This window comes from Callithrix jacchus, chromosome 11 (assembly GCF_049354715.1).
Source record: "Callithrix jacchus isolate 240 chromosome 11, calJac240_pri, whole genome shotgun sequence".
Taxonomy (NCBI): domain Eukaryota; kingdom Metazoa; phylum Chordata; class Mammalia; order Primates; family Cebidae; genus Callithrix; species Callithrix jacchus.
Window position 1 is genome coordinate 29975307 of NC_133512.1, and position 20480 is coordinate 29995786.

The 20480-nt window shown below is 41.1% G+C and overlaps 1 protein-coding gene and 1 non-coding gene across 2 annotated transcripts in view; both read left to right on the top strand.

The window, feature by feature from the left end:
- JAZF1 (JAZF zinc finger 1) overlaps positions 1-20480 on the top strand; it is a 344361-nt gene that overhangs the window by 44921 nt on the left and 278960 nt on the right. The gene's annotated exons all lie outside the window — the stretch shown is intronic.
- LOC118143947 (U6 spliceosomal RNA) lies at positions 17729-17831 on the top strand. The gene has a single exon (XR_004728429.1). It is a non-coding gene; the product is annotated as a U6 spliceosomal RNA (small nuclear RNA).

Below are 20480 nucleotides of genomic sequence, written 5' to 3' on the forward strand. Positions count from 1 at the left end.
CGGTGCAGCCCAGATCCCTGTATGTGTCCAGGGGTTTCTATCTTTTCCTTCTTGAAGGAGGCTGAATTTCTGTTTACGAAATCACAAGATCAGGAACTAGTTCAATATGGGAGACGAGGGCACTGGGTTAGAGTTAGGAAAACTGGGTTGGAATCCCAGGCCTACCATTCATTCTTAGCCGAACTACCTTAACCAAGTAACTTAAACTCTGTGTCCCAGCTGCTTCATCTGTAAAATAGGGAGAACAGAGTGTGACGGTTATTTGAGATAGCAAATACCAAAGATTCAGCACGGTGCCTGACACAGTGAGCTTTCAGTAACTACTCCCCGCTGCGGTTATGCTGTTTGTTGTTGTTGTTGTTATATTTCGGGCTTCCATAGCAGCGTTGTAGATTGGCAGTGCTATCCATACATTTCAGAAGAATGAAATTTTTTTCCGAAGTGAAACAGGGAGAATGGAAAAAGGTATTTGTACAGTTGCCAATCTCAGCAGCTTGCAGAAACTTCATTACACGGAGTGGCTTAAAATAAGAGAGCCAGTACAATAGCACAAGACTTTAATACAGGAAAAGGACTAGAGATGAATTGCTTGATAATCTCCATCTACCTAGTTACATAGATGCAAACAGAATTTTATGTTTATACCACCTACTTAGCCAGAGTACCACCAGCTTGTTTATAAGTATTTTGTTCTTGGTGTTGCTGTAAATGTCACTGCACCTTACCCTGAAATGAGTTTTTAAGAGGTATTTTATAGTTCGTGCTCTTCACTATTGATCAGACTTAAAAAGTAATTGCCTCTTTTGAAGCTTTCTTTGGCCCTTGAAAACATCTCCATGTTCTTTCAAAACAGTGTTTCAAAATCCTGTCCCCAGATGTCCATGTGTGGGGGGCGGTTATCAGATAAAATTTTGGCAGAAAGTCCTAAGTAAAGTTATTTTGCTATAAATCCAGTCCAGTTCTTGTTAAAATAGCCAAAAAACATGTGGCTGTGAGCATGTGGCAGGGTGCTGTTTGTTCTTATAAGCAATTAACTGACATAAGAACAATTGTAAAACTTGTAACATGTAGCAACCCCTACATATTAAACAATATATTTAGTGCCACATGGTGAAAGCTCTGTCTAATATCTGCCTTTTAGGTAATGTTTGTGGTAGCAACACAGCCTGGTTGTTAGGTATTAAGTTTGTTGAGGAGAGCTGGCTTCTTAGTTTTGGGGAACACAGACTTTGGGAATAGAGCTGTCCATGTTTAAATGTTCACATTTAAGTTTCACTCAAACCTGTGTCAGTGTGTATGCAGTGTAACCTTTACATGTTTGTACTTCAGATAGTCTGTATTTCTCAATGGTCATTTAGGCTGCTACTATATAAGGAAAAGCTTGCTTCCCTAGAGTTACCCAGTTATCCCTTAGGGAAACTGCTATTGCAGACAAGATAGGTTATACTTTGAGTCCTTTCGAGTAATAGTGCCAGTATCATTTGTGCATTCATTTGGGGTCTGTTGAGCACCTGTATATATAAAGCACAATGCTAGGCATTTGGGAGGTAGCAAGAATTCAGACCTGGATTCCATCCCTCAAGAAGCTTATAGTCCAAGTGAGAGAATATGCATATATGTAACCTTAATACAAAATGGAAGATTATAAATGATAGTATAAAACAGGATTGGACAAAATACTGTAGGAGTAACACACCTATATACACATATCTTTCAGTTTTCTCTTCTTACATCCTTGGGAAGTCCTCTACCATGCTTGTATTGTCATGATAGGATCCTGTTTTTAAACTAACTAAAATGAGCTCATTTGGGTGTAAAAAAAAAAATGTGTCACTTAGACTGGGTTCTAATTGATGGCCTGCAGGAACCAAGGTCCTGTTGTATTTCTTCAGTAAAAGACCAATATTGGTAAATTTAAAACAATGGTAGAGGCTGGGCGCAGTGGCTCATGCCTATAATCCCAGCACTTTGGGAGACTGAAGCAGGAGGATCGTTTGAAGCCAAGAATTCAAAACCAGCCTGGGCAACAAAGTGAGACCCAGTCTCTATGAAAAATTAAAAAACAAAAAAAAAGCAAGGCATGCTGATGTGCATGCCTGTAATCCCAGCTACTCAGGAGGATGAGTTGGGAGGATCACTTGAGCTCTGTAGGGAGAGGCTGCAATGAGCTGTGTTTGTGCTACAGCACTCCAGCTTGGGTGACAGAGTGAGACTGTCTCTGTCAATCAGTCAGTCAATCATCAAAGAAACAAATACATGTGGAGACCCAACATGGACTATTAGAACTGTGAATATTTAGTTGGAGATGATTATTGGCTATGCCTTTGAAACTGTTCATAATAGAGAAATTCCCAAATTAAAAAAAGTATCCCCTATAGTTATTGAAATTCTTCTTTGAACAGCCAACATGCATGAAGTGCTCAGTACCCACCAGGCGCTCTTCATTGCATAGGGTTGACAGCAGCCATAAAGAGATGACACTCCTGCCTTCAGGAAATTAGGGTTTTAGTGTGGAAGACAGATGATACATGAGTAAATAAGTAAACAAGATAATGTTTCTGATAAGCCTAAGTGCTAGAAGGAAATTAGTAGGTAATGAGAAAGAGACAAGCAGTTATGTGAGTGTTGTGGAGGGGCAGTGGGACAACATTGGTTAGGATCAAGGAAGGCCCATCTGGAGAGGGGAAATCTATTGAGACCAGAGTGATGTGAAGGACTCTCTGGAAGAAGACTGTTTCTCAGAGGAAGCAGCAAAGGCCTAAGGCAAGTTGACCTGTTAGAGGAACGGAAGGAAAACCCATATGGTTAGAACACCAAGTGAGGACCGTGGTGAGGTTGGCAGGGGACCTGAGTCCTAGGAGGCCATGATAAGAAGTTACGGTAGCAGGTAGGTTCCTAGGCTAGTGCACAAAAGACCATTTATCTCAAGTGGAAGCCCAGTTCTAGTATTTTTTTCCCTCTTTAGTGAGTCTAGGTTGAGTAATGGGGCCTGGAAGCAAGTCGCTGCTAGGGAAAGGAGGAAGAGAAGAAAAGAACATTTGTTTTCTTTCCTGGATTCTCCTGGCAGATCTTAGAAAGTGCAGTTTAATGTCATCATCTCTCTTCATCTAGAGCCCTTTATCTAAGCAGCAGATAGGCCTATGATTCTTGGATTTTCTTTCCCTGTTGTTACTCCTTCCTTGTCATATCCCCGTAGCACTCCATTTTCTGGATTTAATTTTATCTCTCTTCCTCTCTTAATCATTCTCATTCACAACTCATTTCTTCAAGGCAGCTGATGGTAGCTGATAGTAGGAAAGTAAATCTGGTTCATAGTGTGGATAATGGATGTGGTCTGGTCCACTTATCAAGTCATTTGCATTTTACAAAGGGTGTTTGTTAAGCCGAATGAATCTTCTGTTTTAGTTAACAAGATGGTGAAATAAAGATGAGTAAACCGTGTCAGAGGTATGGAGGGTGATCTTTTTTGGGGAGAGCCAGCCTTGCTTGCTTGCCAGAGGCAGTTTGCTCCTGTCTGCTTTTACGGTGTCTTCCTTTCTTCCACGCACAAATTCTCTTGAAAGTTCCATGTTTATCTATAAGCATTCTTTGTGTTGCTACTGTAGCAGCAGGAGGGAGTTCCATAATCAGGAGTACACAGTGTGAAGGCTCAGAGATAGGTAGGGGTGGGGGCAGTGGTGACAATGAACATATCCATTGTTTGCAAGTTGAATATTTATACATTGAGGGCTAACTGTATCTTAGTATTTTATTTGAAAAGTTTCACCTGCAGTTGGAGGAGCTGAAAGATGTGATTATGGTTGACCTTCCTTCCATGTCTATGTTTAATTTCTACTCTATGTTTATGCATGTGGATGCAGGGTAATTCTGAATAATGGTAATGATGAAGGGTCATCATTACACGGAAGATCATTCTATGCTCCTAATTAAAATTATAGCTGGAAATTGCTTCCTTATGTGCAGCTCCAATTGCCTTCCCAATAATTTTACTTTATAACTTCTATTTAATCCTCTCCTTACCACCCTTAAGAATCTTTCCATGTCCTTGAAGTTGACTCCTTTGAAATCTCTGTGGGCAGCCCTGTTTTCTCCTAAGCTATGGGTATCCTGATACTTTGTTCCCGTAAGTCTTTCAGCTTCTAAGTAAAACAGTCTTTGCTCCCTCTTCTCCCACTGCATTTTTTAATGAGTTCTGGTTCTGGAATATGACTTGATTTCATGTTGTGGTCAATATTATAAATTAGCTGAGCCTTACTGATCCTTGTTCTCCCTAATGAATTCATTGCTAACTGTCTTTTGGGCCAAGACCACCAAGTATCGCTTACCCTAATTAGTATTCTCTGATTGCAATCAAGTGACGGATAGCTCACATGTTTTCAAAATGAGCACTTATTGTATTCCATATCATCAGTTATAGTAGGAAAATTACATATAATGATATTCTCCATGGAATTCCAAGCAAGAAATGTTTTACCCAAGAAGGATCTGATCGGGGGTAGTAAAATCAAAGAGTATTTGTTTTTCAAATCAGTACTTTATGTGGTCAGTCTTTGCCCCATGTTCCAGGTGAGATTGTTTAGTACAATACATTGGAAGATTTGTGCGTTGCATTTTTCCATTCCATTAAACTTCAAGAATCACTTCTAATAACACATTGAAAGAAGAGAAGTGTTTTGTTGATTTTCCCATAGCAGAGGAAACTTTTGAGAACAAATGCCCATGGCAAAGTAACAGCCCAGTTTTCCAACCTAGAGGTTAGAAAAATCAGGCAGTATTTGACTCTCTGAGAGTTGTAACAGAACTCCATGCAAATTGTAGGATACTACTCTGGGATAAGCCCTGAAGATTTGGGTTGGTGTTGAGAAGTGCTGTTTTTGGTCATTTGTTGGATGGATAAAAAAATGTTGTATACAGAATTTAGTCCACATATTGAAGGCAAGGTTGTATTGACCATGGACAAAATGTCTGTTCATTTTGCAAAATGCTTATAGGAAAAAGAGATAATACCTATGATCTTAAGGATATTTTTAAAGATTCTAGTCATCTAGTGCCTATTGTGGTTTTATTTATGTAAGGAGAGAAGGCTCTGGTGAAACAAAAAGTGCTTTTGAAGGGGATTGAGAATCTTCTGTTATTTCCCTAACCTTGGGCAATAGGGAGAAAGTTTACTATGTACAGTCAGGTATACTCATTTAGATAGTTTTTTTTTAAGTGATAGAGAATGCTCATTTTAAGGGTCTTCTGTCATTGTGAATATACAAATCACTGACATGCAATTCAATCATATTGTACTGAGGGTTCCTAGTCTTACTGAAACAAATGAACAATCTTGTCCAGGATAATTTTGCATAGAAACTACTATGGTAAGTTAGGGCATCTTAAAATTTTATATGTGATTAAGTTAAAAACTCCAGAATCTCTGATGTGAGGTCTGAGAATACTTTGTTTCTGGAAAGCTTACCAGTAATGGTGATGATAATCTGAGTTTGGGACCATGCCCCATAATTCTCAGAGAATTGTTATTCACAAAGATTTTCCTGGAATATACTTATAGTGAGGGATGCTGGTAGTAAGGGATCTGTGGGTCTGATTCAATTGTGAAGCACTTGTCAGGCCAAATATAAAAGATTAAATTAATCTCTGTTCTTTGGCCCAACACACATACATTTGATACTCTATCCAATCTCTTGTGTTCAGGAGGTTGTGGAATACTGTATATAGGCAATAGACTAAGGAATGGTGTGCCAGCAACCCTTTTGAGAGAGTGATACTAGTTAGACTCATGATCACATTAGAGTACCACTCCACATAGAGCTTCACGTTTTATACCACATGGCCCTCGGAAAACCCTGGGTAAATTTACACAGATGTTGTTTAGTAGCATCCACGTTTTCCAGATGAGGAAACTGAAACATGGAAGCATTAAGTGGCTTGCCTCACATTCATGTGACTACTAAGTGCTGAAGCTTTTGTAAGGTTTCTGATACGAAGAAGGCCTTGCAAGGGAGTGTGAATGTGGGTAGCTACATAAACTCACATTCTTTGTGTCTCATTTATAAACATGTAAGAATTTAGCTCTCAGTTTGTGATGAGTACATTCTGTGAAATGTATTTATTTTTCAACCACTCCCTAGTTGAACAGAATTAGTTTATAGACTCTCAAGCCAGGTTAAAAAAATGTTTTTTGTTTGGAGGAGGGTCCTTGGTTTTTTTCCCAGTAGAGTTTTTGGCTCCCTTTGGATTTCATGAGAAAAACCTTGGTCTAATACATTTCATTTAAGTTTATACTTGTTGTATGAATATATTGTAGAGGTATCCAGAGGCCTTCAGTAATGTGCATGCTTTCATTAAAATCAGCTAATGAGCTAGTAAAGGTTGCTAATAAACTCTGCCTCAATACTAAATCACTTTAATAAAAACAGTTTTAGCATACTTGTACAAATGACATAAATATTTGTCGTTATGCACTGGTTACATAGAATTTTAATTCCTCATCATAAAAATCTCATGTTTAGGCATTATTTCACTTTATATCTTAAAGAACTGAGGAGTGGTGGAAAGTTATTGAGAGTGTTGTTAGATGTAAAAACACATAACACATTAACTGCATATACTCTAATCCCACTGTTAAAAAAATGTGTTTGGAAAGAACCAGCACGTTATCTGGAAGAATGTAATGTACCAACTTATCTCCGGATGGTGGGATTATGGATAGTTTATACTTTCTCCCTTTTGTGTTTCTTTTTAAAATTTCTTTACAATGAACATGTATAACTTTTATAAAAAGAACAAAATTCCTTATTAAAAACCTACTTTAATGAGAGACCTACAGACTTTTGTCAGCTACTTTAATAAGCATCCAGGGAAAAAGGAACTTGTAGTTCTTTTGCTATAGTATTGCTTTGTTTCCCTAAGTTAAAAAGTCCTCTCTCATTTTACCTTATTAATACCCCTTGAAAACTGGAGAAGGTACCATGTAACTAAGTTAAACACAAATCCCTGCATCAAAATCACCTGGGCATGTTTATTAAAAAGGCAGATTCTGGGACCCCAATTCACACGAAATGAATAAAAAATGTTTGGGGCCTAGCAATCCGCATTCTTATTAGGCAACACAATCGATTCTGATGTGCAGTTACATTTCAGATTCATCCTTCTGCTTGTAGATTTCTTCATGGATAGCTGTCTTACAATGTTTAAAGCATCTTCTAGGCTCTTTTTTCATCTTCAAGGTTTTGAAATAACCACACGCCTGCATAAGATCCATTTTGTTGTCAGGAACGTTAGGAGATTCTCTCTAAAATATGAGAGGTAGAGGGAGTTTGAGGGGTATTCACAGAGGGTCTTGTTGTATGACTAAGACTCTCTATCCACTGCTAGGCAGCTCCTGCTGTTTAGGATGGAGGCCTGATGGTTGGCCATGAAGGGTCAAGGGAAAGAGTCTTGCATCAGAGAACCCAGTGATTCTCAGAGCTTCTCTCAGAACGCCACCCCAAACTTAAGTTTCCTAAAGAATAACTCACTTTTTCTTTCTACTTCTCTCCCAGTCAGAACAATGGGTTATTTTAAGAAATCAGTACATCAGCATCTTGTGTTCTGAGTGGTGCATTCTTTTGAAAAAGTCATTATGTGAAAATATTCACACAATGAATGTGTTTTTTTTGAATGTGTGCCATCATGCAGAAGGTACAGTGCCGCTATCCTTGGTTTCCTGTTGATTGATATAATTTGCAGCAAGTCAATGCTAAATATAAACTCAGCAAATGTAAAGTCATTGCTAAGTATAAGCACACCTTCTTGCTGAATTGGCCTGGAAGAGTAGTTCTCAAATATACTGTGCATCAGAAGCTCCTGGAGGTTGCCGGAGCACAGGTTGCTGGGGCCACTGCCAGATTTCTAATTCATTATGTCTGGGGCTGGGCCGGTGAATATGCATTTCTAGTAAGTGCTCAAGTGTTGCATCAGCTGCAGGTCTGGGGACCACACTTCGGGAACCACTGACCTAGAAGATACATCTCAGTAACCAGGATTATGATCACATGTACAACCTGATTTTTAACTTGCAATTTTTAAAGTGGCCTCCTAGAACTCTGAGTAGATGCTGCTGAGAGAGGATTTTTTTTTTTTGTAAGCAAGTGGTGGGCCACTGAAATGGTTTGGCTGCCTCCCCACCCAAGTCTCATCTTGAATTGTAGTTCCCATAATCCCCACGTGTTGTGGGAGGGGCCCGGTGGGAGGTAATTGAACTTGGGGGCACTTACCCCCTATGCTGCTGTTCTTGTGATAGTGGGCGAGTTCTTATGAAATCTGATGGTTTTATAAGGGGCTTTTCCCCCTTTTGCTCAGCATTTCTGCTTGCTGTCGCCATGTGAAGAAGGATATGTTTGTTTACCCTTCTGCCACAATTTTAAGTTTCGTGACGCCTCCCCAGACATGCTGAACTGTGAATCAATTAAACCTCTTTCCTTTATAAATTACCCAGTCTTGGGTATGCCTTTATTAGCAGTGTGATAATGGACTAATACAGCCACATTATCCTTTTTTTTTTTTTTTTGACATTTATCTCATTTCATGAAATAAAACTTTTTATCACTTTTTTTTCTTTTAGACCTCCCTGGTGAAATGAGGTGCCAATGGTGTTTCTCTGTAAGGGTTAACATGAATTAAGGCAAACCTCGTGAAATGTGTTGTCCAGTCAGGCGTCACAACTCCCCTTGCATGCCTTGACATTGTCACCATTCCCGATGCAGGTCCATACAAGGCCACTCGATAGACTAGATTCCATCCCATTTCCACAACTTCCTCTGGCATCTGTGTCCCTACCCTGATATGGGTTATACCTAAGGTTACACATGGTTCCCTAAAGGGCATTCGCATTTAATAGTAACTCTTAAATACTTCAAAGACTGAAGGCATGGCTTCTAAGGCTAGAGTGAGATGCTTTGCAAGAAGGGTCTGTCCATTTTTCCTTGCCCCAGTACTCTTAAGGTTAGCCTTAGGATCCTTGGCCTAGTATGCAACTGTCAAGAGACTGTCAATTCTAGCCAAAAGCCAGCTCCAGAACTTTCTGGAATATATGTCCTGAGCTGTCGACTACTGCCTGGGATATCCCAGAGCCTTGACTGAGTTTCTGGAACAAACTGTTCCTTGAGAGGCAGGGGGCTTCAACCAGAAAAGCCATTCCCCCTCTTCTAGAGGAGATCATTTTAAGAATGTACTCTCTACTGGCATGGAAGCTTTTAGGGGTGGGGTGGGGTTGGGAAGGGACTGGGCCTTGACCTGGAAAGGAGAAGACCCCTTGTCCTTTTCACTTCTCCCCTCCCTTTCCCTCCCCTCCCCTCCCTTCCCTTCTCCTCTCCTCTCCCTCGTATGATACACTTTTGCTCCTGCACTGTACCTGAGGTGGCTCTAGAGACACTTGTGTTCCTGAAGCACTGTAAGGTGGGGAATGGGAAATGCAGTCTTGTTGGAAGAGGGTTTAGGAACTTATCTCAGAGTTGCTCTTCTTGCATCATTACCTCTGCCCTTCCTGTACTTCGTGATACTCAGAGCCTCTGGCCTCTGTGCTGTTCCAAGCTCATTCCTGCCTGGCATGCTCCTTTTCCTCCAAGTCTGTGCAGAAGGTACCCTCGCTCCAAAAGACCTTATCCAAAGTAGTCTCCCAGCCATGTCCATCCCCTCTCCTTATTAGGCTCCTTTTTTTTCCCTAGGTCTTATCACTACTTGAAATTATTGTTTGTAAGTTTATTTATGCATTTGTGTCTCTCCTGCACTAGGAGGGGTGAGAATAGGAACTTTTTCTAATTCACTTCTGTGTTTCCAGCACTCTAAGATAATTGTCTGGCAAATGGTTAACTATGCAGTAAATATTTGTTGCATGAGAGTAAAAGTGAGGCACCCACATTACTTTTGCCTGGAGTAGTGTGTTACTAGGGTAGCTTTGGAGGATGATGGAGATTATGAAGGGGCGACATCCTTCCCATCCCTAACCCCTTCTTGGTGCCTCCACTGACTGGAATATGGTACACTTGAACCATAGGATAAGGCCAGGGTTCAAGCTGAGGAAAGCTGCCGTATTTGGCAGCCTCGTAGGGAATTTGTTTGCTTGGATCCCATACCGATGGAGTCACCCAAAGGTCTTGTTCCATCTGAAAAGCTACACGTGAGACCAACCTTGGTCTTGGGTTGGCAAGGCCTGTGCATCAGCTGATTGAATTCTAAGCTGAAAGCATCATCTTCTATTATGTAGCACTGATGAGAAACCGGTGCTTGAGAAATCACAAGGCCCAGCAGTCTCATTTTTTAGTCATCTCTCATACTTACACTGAGTGAGGGTGGTGGTGAGGTGGGACAGGGAGGACAGGTACAGGAAAATGCCAGACAAGATGGGCAACCCCAGCAGCTTGCGGTCCTTCCAAGGGAATATCTTCAACTCTAGTCCTTTGAACACCAGAATGATGTTAATCAGGGGATTTTTTTGTATCAGCATTGTCAACATTTACATTCACTTTACACATTGGATTTGCATCTGAAAAGACCAACTATAATCAACATTTAAGGGATAACACTCAAATTTGCATCTGATTGAACAGACATGTTAAGTAATTTTAGCCCCCGCTGTTGCTAGGAAACCAATTAATAATGCTCCACATTTCATTAAAAACCGGGTTCTATCTTTGCTTTCTTTTAACTTCACAATTCAGCTGCTTGTGCTGCACTTTTTCCTCCTCGGTAAATTGTGACAGATAAATTATCGTTTTACTAAATTTATTTCTGTGATTACAATTGTTAGTCATATCTGTCAATACAACTTCAAAGCTTTTTAAAAATGCTTTGGGGGGAAAACTGAATTTTAACTGTTAATCATTTTTTCCTTTATAGCTTATTGGGTCTTAAATAATATTTTTGTGAAGGCCTTCCAAATTGAGGGTTAGCAAAAAAAGAAAAAGCAATCTTTCCTGTTCTATAATTGCACCTTCTCAGTGTAGTGACTAATAATTAGAATATTAGGCACTATTCAGAAAGTGACAGACAGCTGATTAGGCATTCAGCTGCATTTTACTTTTCTCTGCTTTCCATGGTTTGTAGGCCAGATCAGGTTCTGTTCTTTATACAGTGCAATTAAAATTTTTATGACTTTATTTCACATAATAGACTCCTGCTCTTATAAAGTACATTTGTTAGCTACTGTAATGTCTCTTTGAGCCAGTCAGCTGGGTAGCTGCATGCAAACAGTAATGGCATTGTACCGTGTGGCATTCTATAGTATTGATCTGGTCAAAATGCTCATTAAAAAGCAAAATTCGTTCCTGTTCACATCTGTTCTACAGCATTTCAGTCACTTTATTTAGACGTGTCTGGTTCTTCGACTTAGTTAAATGGTGATCTCCCCTCTTTTCCGAGGGCTAAGAAAAGCAAAATAGAGTCTGCTTTCATATTTTATACTCTACTTTGATCTTTTGGATCTATCTGAAGGTAAAGTGCCAAGGACATGGACTTTGGAAGCACAAGGCCCTGCAGTCAAGTTCTAGCTTTGCTCCCTCTGTGGCTCTCAGCCTATTTGTCAAGTGAAGATGAAAGGATGGCACTGGGGAGAAGGTGACACCCAGGATGGTGAAGAGTGGGGCAGGCAGCAGAGAGTTGGAACCTCTTCCTTCCCTTTCTCTCGAGAACCACTTGGGCTGCCACAGCACACAGTATTACAGACTACTTAGCATCAAGGGTTGAAAAGTATTTTTCTCACAGTTTTGGACACTAGAAGTCTAGGAGCAGGGTGCTGACAGCGTTGGTCTCCTCCAAGGCCTCTCTGCCTGGCTCACTGGCAGCCGCCCCCGGCTGTGTCCTCACAGTCTTTCCTCTGTGCGCGCACACTCCTGGGGTCTCTCTGTGTGTCCAGCTCTCCTCTTAGGAATCACATTGGATTAGGGCCCATCCTAATGGCCCCATTTTAGCTTAATTTCCTTTTTAAAGGCCCTGTCTCCAAATAGTTACTTTCTGAGGTACTGTGGGTAAGACTTCAATATGGGAATTTTGGGAGGACACAAGTCAGCCCCAAGCAGACACTGACCGAGATGCTGCACGTGGCACAGTGCTCTCTCCTGTTCACTCAGTTTGGTTTTTACTCAGTAGTCAAAACAGCTGAAACATCAACAGAAGAACCAGGAAGTGGGATTCTTTGGTTGTGAGTTTTCTGGTTAGCTTTTCTGGTTAGGTTAGAATTGATCAGAAATAGTAATATTACCTGCCCCCTTGATTTTTGGTTAGTATTTCTACCTTTTTGGATCTGTTCTATGGCCGATTTTTCCTGACCTTAGAGTCATGAATCTTAGGATTTTAAGACCCTTAACTCCACCCTCCATCATTGCTATAGATGTGTATGTATGCACAAGGTGCAGGAGATAGAGATGCATGTCCACTTCCATTTGTAAATGAATTCTGGGGAAGTGTTTGCCTCTGATGTGGCTGGCGGTAGCCAGGCTCTGTGGCCAGCACACAATGGGCAATTAGAATATAATGACACAGACACTGTAGAGAAGGTCATTCGTTCATTCAGCTAATCTTTTCTGAGTGCCTACTGTATGCCACTGTGCTGGTCACTTGGGTTGCAATGACAGATGAAAATATGCATTGTCCCTGTTCTTAAGAAGCTTACAGTCTGGTGGGGAAATAGACTTTAATCAGGTCATATCCCGGTTCTACCAGAACAGCTCTGATAAGTGCAGGAAAGGAAAGGCATGGGCTGCTTTGAGGGTGAGTAATGTTGGGGGTTAGGAAAGGCTTTGCTGGTTGAACTGAGATCTGAAGACAGTGAGACTTACTTTGAAGAAGGGGTGAGTGGTAGGGGTCACAGTGCTGGGGGTGGTCATGATTCAGAGTACAGGCAGGAGCATTTCTCAAGAGCAAACTGCATGTGCACAGGCCCTGAGACAGATTGCAGATTAACATGGAAGCCACAGAGAAAAGAGCAGTGTGGCCAGAGGAGAGAGCAAGGGTGGGCTTGCAGGGTGATGCCACTGGAAAGTCCCCTGGAAAGGCTGGGGGAGTTGGAAAAGACTTCCCAGGGAGGTGACATCTTTAAGATAGAACTGATTTCTTCTGATAGAGAAGAGGGAGAGGCATCTTTAGATAGGATATCAGTATTTTTGTGTGTTCAAGAAATAATGAGAAGTTCATTTGGCTGAAATGTCACTTAGGTGAAGGAACCCATCATTCCAGTTAATGGAAGTTCATACTTCCCTGGGTTCTAGTTAACTGGGGGCTCACTCAATTTTCCAAATTGGGATGTATCTGCCTATAACTATGGAGGGGCTTATTACATAGAGAATGAATGAATGAACACATGACTGCTGCGTCCCTGCATGGATAGTGTTGATTGGCATTCCAGGATTGCCGTAACCTCGCAAGAAATGATACGTTAGTGTTTCATCTGTTCGGGTCTGGTAGATTGATGGAAGGCAGGCCACATTGACATCTCAGGCCCAGCTGGCTCTTCAGCCACTGTTTTCTCCTCCTCCACAGATCTGGCCTGGGGTGGGGCGGGGGCAGGGGTGCTTAATCCTGCTTGGTGGCCTAGTTGCCTGAACCATTTTCAACTCAAGGCAGAAGGGACCTGAAAGAGCTCCAGCCCTGTGATCTGGGTCAGCAGTTACTGTTAGGCTGACCTGGGTCATGGTGGCTGAGTTCTGGAAACAAAGTTCAGATGTTCACATAAGCTGAGCTGCAGAGCATGTTCCAGACATGATGGGAGCCTGGATTGGGTGGAAGGTGCCCGTCCTGTTTGCAGGGGAGGAAGGGGAGGAAAAGCTGAAACATGAGTTTGGGAGCACATTAGAGAAGACTCTCTGGCAGCTGTATCGCTGATGGGAGGTCCTGCATGTTATTTGCTTTTGGCTCAGACATGAATTCTTGTTTCTTTCCCCAAAGAAGCTAAAATCAGATAAAAGATTTAAAATCAGAGCTTAGAATGATATGTTTCTCCTGCTTTAACAATTCATTTAATTAAATAGAAATAAACAAGGCCACTCCCTGGCTGCTGTTAACAAGAAATTAAATGAATTGTTAAAAAGTATAGAGATAGAAAGTATCTATACTTAAGAGATTTTCATAAATGCAAGAAATATTCTTCAATCTTAAAAACTTTTCTTTCTATGTGAACATTGGCACGTTATACCATCTTCTAGGTATGATGGTAGCTTGGGAGAGAACTTTTGTCAGCCAGCTTCCAAGATTATGGAAGCTGTCCTTTGGTGTCCCAAAAGACGGGGACACCGAAGGTGATTATAAAGTGAGGGTACAGATTTATTTGTGAATAATGGGAAAGCTGTGTAAGACAACACCCAAAGGGTGTCTCACTTGGTCAACATGGGCTTAATAATCTATGCCCAATTAAGTGCTATCAGTTTTTCTAGGCCCCACAGAGAAATGTACAAACATATGAGACAATCTTATCAACATTGGTCATATGTGTGCAACTACACCTCTGTTAAATTTGACTCACTTTTAGGGGATTCAGGAAACATTATTGAGTACCAATTGTCATTTCAGTGAGCACAAGGGTTGGGATGAAAATAGGATCACACATTTCCCCCTTGAGTTTCATGTAAATAGAGGAGAAGAAATTACATGGATGTAGAAACAGAGCTCATGTTAAAAATCCTACAGCATGCTACATCTCACAGCTTTGTAGATGATTCCTAGACCCTACCAGCCTGTTTCAAATTGCACGTCTCACATGGCTATTCTTATTTTGTGCTTGTAGATACTTTTCATTGTAGTTCCATTTTACCTGTAGCTGGGGGTAACAGCTACCTCCCTTAGAGAGCTCTCTGGCTTCAAGCAGGGGCAGCTCACTGGCCAGATGGGAGGGTAGAGCATTGATACGGCAGAATAAGGGAACCCTTGAATTTATTTATTTATTTATTTTTTGAAGCAGAGACATGCTCTGTTGTGCAGTGGCGCGCGATCTCAGCTCACTGCAATCTCTGCCTCCCAAGTTCAAACACTTCTTCAGTCTCAGCCTCCCGAGTAGCTGAGATTACAGGCACACGCCACCATCCTTGGCTACTTTTTGTATTTTTAGTGGAGACGAGGTTTCGCCATGTTGGCCAGGCTGATCTCGAATTCCTGACCTCAGGTGATCCACTGCACCCCCCAACCCGGGCCTCCCAAAGTGCTGGGATTACAGGTGTGAGCCACCATGCCCAGCAGAACCCCTGGATTTCATGGGTGGGGTTAATGTCTGGACTTAGGGTTTAGTTCTGGAAAATATCGGGGCTTAGGGTTTAGTTTCTTAGCATCGTCTAGGTCCCAAGCAAATGCAACGAGTAGGGGCAGAGCTAAGCAAATCTCCCATTTGCGGTGGGCTTCCCAGCTTAGCTAGGCCTCATCTGGGGAGAAGCTCCAAACAATTCAGACAGCTTAAGAGTCCCTGCATGAATTCTAGAGGTAAAAGAATTGTGTGCAACTAGTGGTTCAGTCATCTTCCTCCACCCCTAGGGACAAAGGGAAAGAGGCCTGCTAGACTGCCTTCATATTTTTATTCACTTCCCTTCAGCATTTGATATTGTAGTTTAGCTTCTCCATGTCTCAAGTTCCTCAAGCAATAATATGGGTTTGATGAACTGGGATCAGAAGTTTCCTTTAGCTATAATGTTCAGTAATTATGGCATTCTAGGGAGTGCAAAGAAGAGAATAAGCGTCCAGTCCTCAAAGACCTTTACTCTAATTAGGGAGTTTCATTAAACCCCTGAAAAGTTTAAAAACAAAACAGCCCCACCAAACAAATAAGAACCGTAAGTACTTTCATTTGATAAGTGCTATTGCAAGACAGAAAGGGATTGATGGCCTCTAATGTGGGCTTGGTTGCCTATGGGAGTCTTTGTGGCTGCTGGAGGTGTTGGGTTGCATATTTTAGAATGGCAGGGTTAGAGAAGACAGAAAAAAACTACATCTATCTTGCTCACTGCTGAATCCAACACGTAGTAGGGGCTTGTTAGACGTCATTGAATGTATCAATACAGTAGACTGTAACTGCTGATACAGATATATGTATAGGTAATACTTATAGTTAGGTAAGGGACTAGTGGGGTAAGGGGCAGGGGAAAACAGGTTAAGACAAGATTAAGCAAGAGTTTTAATCAGTTCATTGATATGCCCCAAATGCCCAGAATAGGATCTGGCACATAGTGGGTATTCAGTAAATATCTGTTGAGTGAATGAGATGATTTATGGCATAATTTGGGGCTGTCATATAATTAGTAGGGGGAAGCATGGAAGGTTTTTGAGAAAGTACCATTCAGGAAAGGTCCATGCAGCCATGTGGAAAGCCGATTTTAAATGGAGGAATGAAGAAGCAAATTAAGAGATGATGAAGTGGGCGCAGGGTTGTGAGGAGGGTCTGAAGTAGATAAGTGACATTGGAAACAAAAAAGATGGGCAAGATGCAGACATCACAAAAGCAGACTCGGTGAGTGGTTGTCGCAGGTGTCGAGGGAAGGTTGAGTCAGAAGATGCCTGTTGTCTGAGGTGCTGAGGAGTCCAGGTAAGTAGGGAAATGATCATATGATTGACATAAATAGGGGAAACAAAGTAGGGTTTTGTTGAAGGGGAGGGGCAGGGGGCATTAATGGTTACTTTTAGATACTTGGGTATGATATAAGGGCAAATCATCTCCATTAGGCACCTACTTGCAAGCCAACAAAAGGTTGAAATTCAGGAGCATCCTCTCAGAGCTGGAGATCAGGTTTGTGAGTGATGGTCTGCAGATTGCCAAGGGAAGCAGGAGCTTCTTGAGGGTGCGAGTGGGTAGGGAGGCTGGGGGCTGCCTGGGGAGCAGCATGGCTACTGCCTCTTGGTTCACAGAGCTGTTGGCTTCCAGTTCAACTGTTTCTTTGAACAGCACCGAGGTCTTAGGAGCCATACTTTGTTCATGTCTAGGGAGCTTTCATTCCACTGGGTTCTCCCTGCCCTCTTCCCCAGCGTTGCCTTCATACTTATGTAGGGGCATTTGTTGTTATAGCTGTTTATCTGGTAAGATCAGCTGCTATGTGAAAGTTTTACATTTTGTGTCTAATACATGAGCATCCCCTGCGGGAACAGATCCCCCTGCTGTTTTTGAAGGATATGCTGCTAATGACTCTGTGTGTGTGTGTGTGTGTGTGTGTGTGTGTGTGTGTGTGTGTGTGTGTGTATTTTAAAACTTATAACCTCAAACGATAGGGTAATGTGTACATTATGGATTGAATAAAAACTTGAAGAATGTTAATATGGAAGATTAGAATTAGTAATGAAATACAAGGTCATTTGCCATAGAATACTGTAGCTTTCACATTTTTACTTTAAAAATTCCAGTTTATGGCCAGGCGTGGTGGCTCACGCCTATAATCCCAGCACTTTGGGAGGCCGAGGCGGGTGTATCACGAGGTCAAGAGATCGAGACCATCCTGGTCAACATAGTGAAACCCTGTCTCTATTAAAAACACAAAAAAATTAGCTGGGCATGGTGGTGCTCGCCTGTAGTTCCAGCTACTAGGGAGGCTGAGGCAGGAGAATTGCCTGAACCCAGGAGGCGGAGGTTGCGGTGAGCCGAGATCGCGCCATTGCAGTCCAGCCTGGGTGACAAGAGTGAAACTCTGTCTCAAAAAAAAAAAAAAAAAAATTCCAGCTTACTAGAAACTTTCAAATAGAAATAATTGGGAATGTTAGATCCTTGTTAAAAAATATTCTTTTTGCACTCCTCTTGGTGGCACATATGCAAAAATAGGAAAGATACAGAGATGAGCATGGCCCTATGCAAGGATGACACGCAAATTTACAAATTGTTTTATACTTTTATCCCTATGAAAAACTTGAAATGTCATTTACCACTTTTCTGGCTGACGTGGACCAGACATTTTCAGATTTGCCTGTTTTCCCTGTCCTATTTTTGTTGCAGTGTTTTTTGTTTTTTTTTTTTTTAATACTGCATTGGTGTTCATATAAAATAGACTTGAGTAAACCAGAGTTCTGTGAGTTTTGTCAGACTTTAATTGTGTTGTATTGCTTGCTTTTTAAACAAATTAATTCTGAAAAATAACTTAGCGACCTCCCAGTTGTAATTTTCTAAATGGCAGTTTGTGTCTGTATATCTCTTCAAGTCAAGCATCTGCTTAAAAGATACTGTTGAAGATGTGATGAATGCAGTTTCATGAAACTTGGCAGTTCCCATAAATAACTGAATAACGTAAGTTGTATTTACCTCTGTAGTGTCTAGACTACAGAATCAGAACCATGAGTTTATAAAAATCCAGGTTACTGTCTAGACAAATAGAATAGTATTTAAAAGTTGTGTTTTCCATGAGATAATGATGAGATTTTTAGTATATAGTACTGGGCCAAGTGGGTGGCTATCCGGAGAAAGGTGAGGTTGTTTCCATAGCTCATACCATTCAGATAAATTCCAACTTGATCAATTAATTTTATATGATTACCAGTAATTTTATGTGATTTTTTTTGTATTCAAAAGAGTTATGACAAAGAAAGAAGGGAGGGAGAAACGAGAAAGGCAGTACAGCAAACGACTAGTTTACCTCAGTTGGAAAAAGTGAAAAATGATATTTTTAAGATGGATTTCAAAATACAAATACATATTTGTATCTGCATAAAATGCTGAGAAACTAGAAGACATTCCTTTATAACCTTGAAGTAAGAAGGGCTTTTTAGCCATGACTCAAAATCCAGCAGCCATTAAAAAAAAATTGATAAATTTGATTAAATTCAAATATTATTTACCTGACTTAAAAAAATGCCGTAAACAAATTCAAAAGACAAATGACAATCAGAGAAGAAACTATTTGAAATGGACAAAGAGTTAACCTCTATATAAAGAGCTTCTAAAAATGAATAAGAAAGTGGCATGAAGGCCGTGGACAGATCATTTGAGGTCAGGAGTTTGAGACCAGCCTGGACAACATGGTGAAACCCTGTCTCTACTAAAAATACAAAAACTAGCTGGGCATGGTAGTGCACGCCTCTAATCCCAGCTACATGGGAGGCTGAGGCAGGAGAATCACTTGAACCTGGGAGGCAGAGGTTGCAGTGAGCCAAGACTGCGCCACTGCATTCCAGCTTGAGCAACAGAGCAAGACTCCCATCTCAAAAAAAAGAAAAGAAAAGAAAATGTCTTGGAATACCAATAGCCTAGGCAAAGTAAATGAACAGATTATCCTCAGAATAAGAAATACATTGTCTTGGCTGGGAAGGGTTGCTCACACCTGTAATCCCAGCACTTTGGGAGGCCGAGGCAGGTGGATCAATCATGAGGTCAGGAGTTCGAGACCAGCCTGGCCAACATAGTGAAACCCCATCTCTACTAAAGATACAAAGAATTAGCCAGGCATGATGGTGTGCACCTGTAATCTTATCTACTCAGGAGGCTGAGGCAGGAGAATTGCTTGAACCCAGGAGGTGGAGGTTGTGGTGAGATGAGATTGTGCCGTTGCACTCCAGCCTGGGTGACAGGGTGAGACTCCATCTCAAAAAAGAAAAAATATATATATTGCCTTCAGACCTAGGAAAAGATCTTCAGATAAGGTAATACCATAATAAGAGAAAGACAGACTTAAACTGTGCTCAAGTAGTACTTTAAACTTTATCAGATTGGCAAAAATTCTACAGTGTGAATTTAGACATTGTTCGACATTGTTGACCACTTGTGGAAACATCAGCACTGTACTTCTAAGAGTACAGAGTGGCATAACCCTTATAAGGACCAGTTCGGTCAGTTTTCATCTATCAAGATTACAAATATAGTTACCCTTTGACCCAGCAGTCTGTCTCTGGCCATTTCTCCTGGAGATGCATCTGAATGTGTATGCAGTGACATACAGAGTAGGTGTTTCATTAGACTATTGTTTGTGATAGAAAAGACTGGAAGCAATTCAAGTACCCATTGCCGAAAGACTGGTTAAATAAACTATGATCCACCCTTACAATGGAATATTGTGCAGCATTTTAAAGAGAGCATGGAAACTCTTCATACGCTCATAGGGAAAGATCTCCAAGATACGATATTAAATTTAAAAAAAAAAAGGTGTAGAACCATATATAGTATACTCTCTTTGATGTAGAAAGGAGACAAAATAGGAATCTAGTCATATCTGCCTGATCAGTGAAGAAACATTGAAAGGATAAACAAAAGGAGCTCACTAAAAATGGTACTTTAGTGGGTGGGTGGGGTGGCGGGTAGCGTGGATAAGAATGTGGTCAGCAGGAAGAGGCGGGGGCAGTGCTCTCCATTGTGTACTCCGTTGCATTATTTTTATATTTGAAGCCTGTAAAGTATTACCTATTCAAAACAAAAATAAGTTACATGTCTTTACAGTTGTATTTCAGTGCCAGTTCAACGTATGTCCAAGGGCCAGAAATACCTTTCCAGAGCTTTGTCATTTCTTGGCGGTACTATTGAGCGCAGCACCTAAGTGGGTCTTCTATTAGCTGTAGTG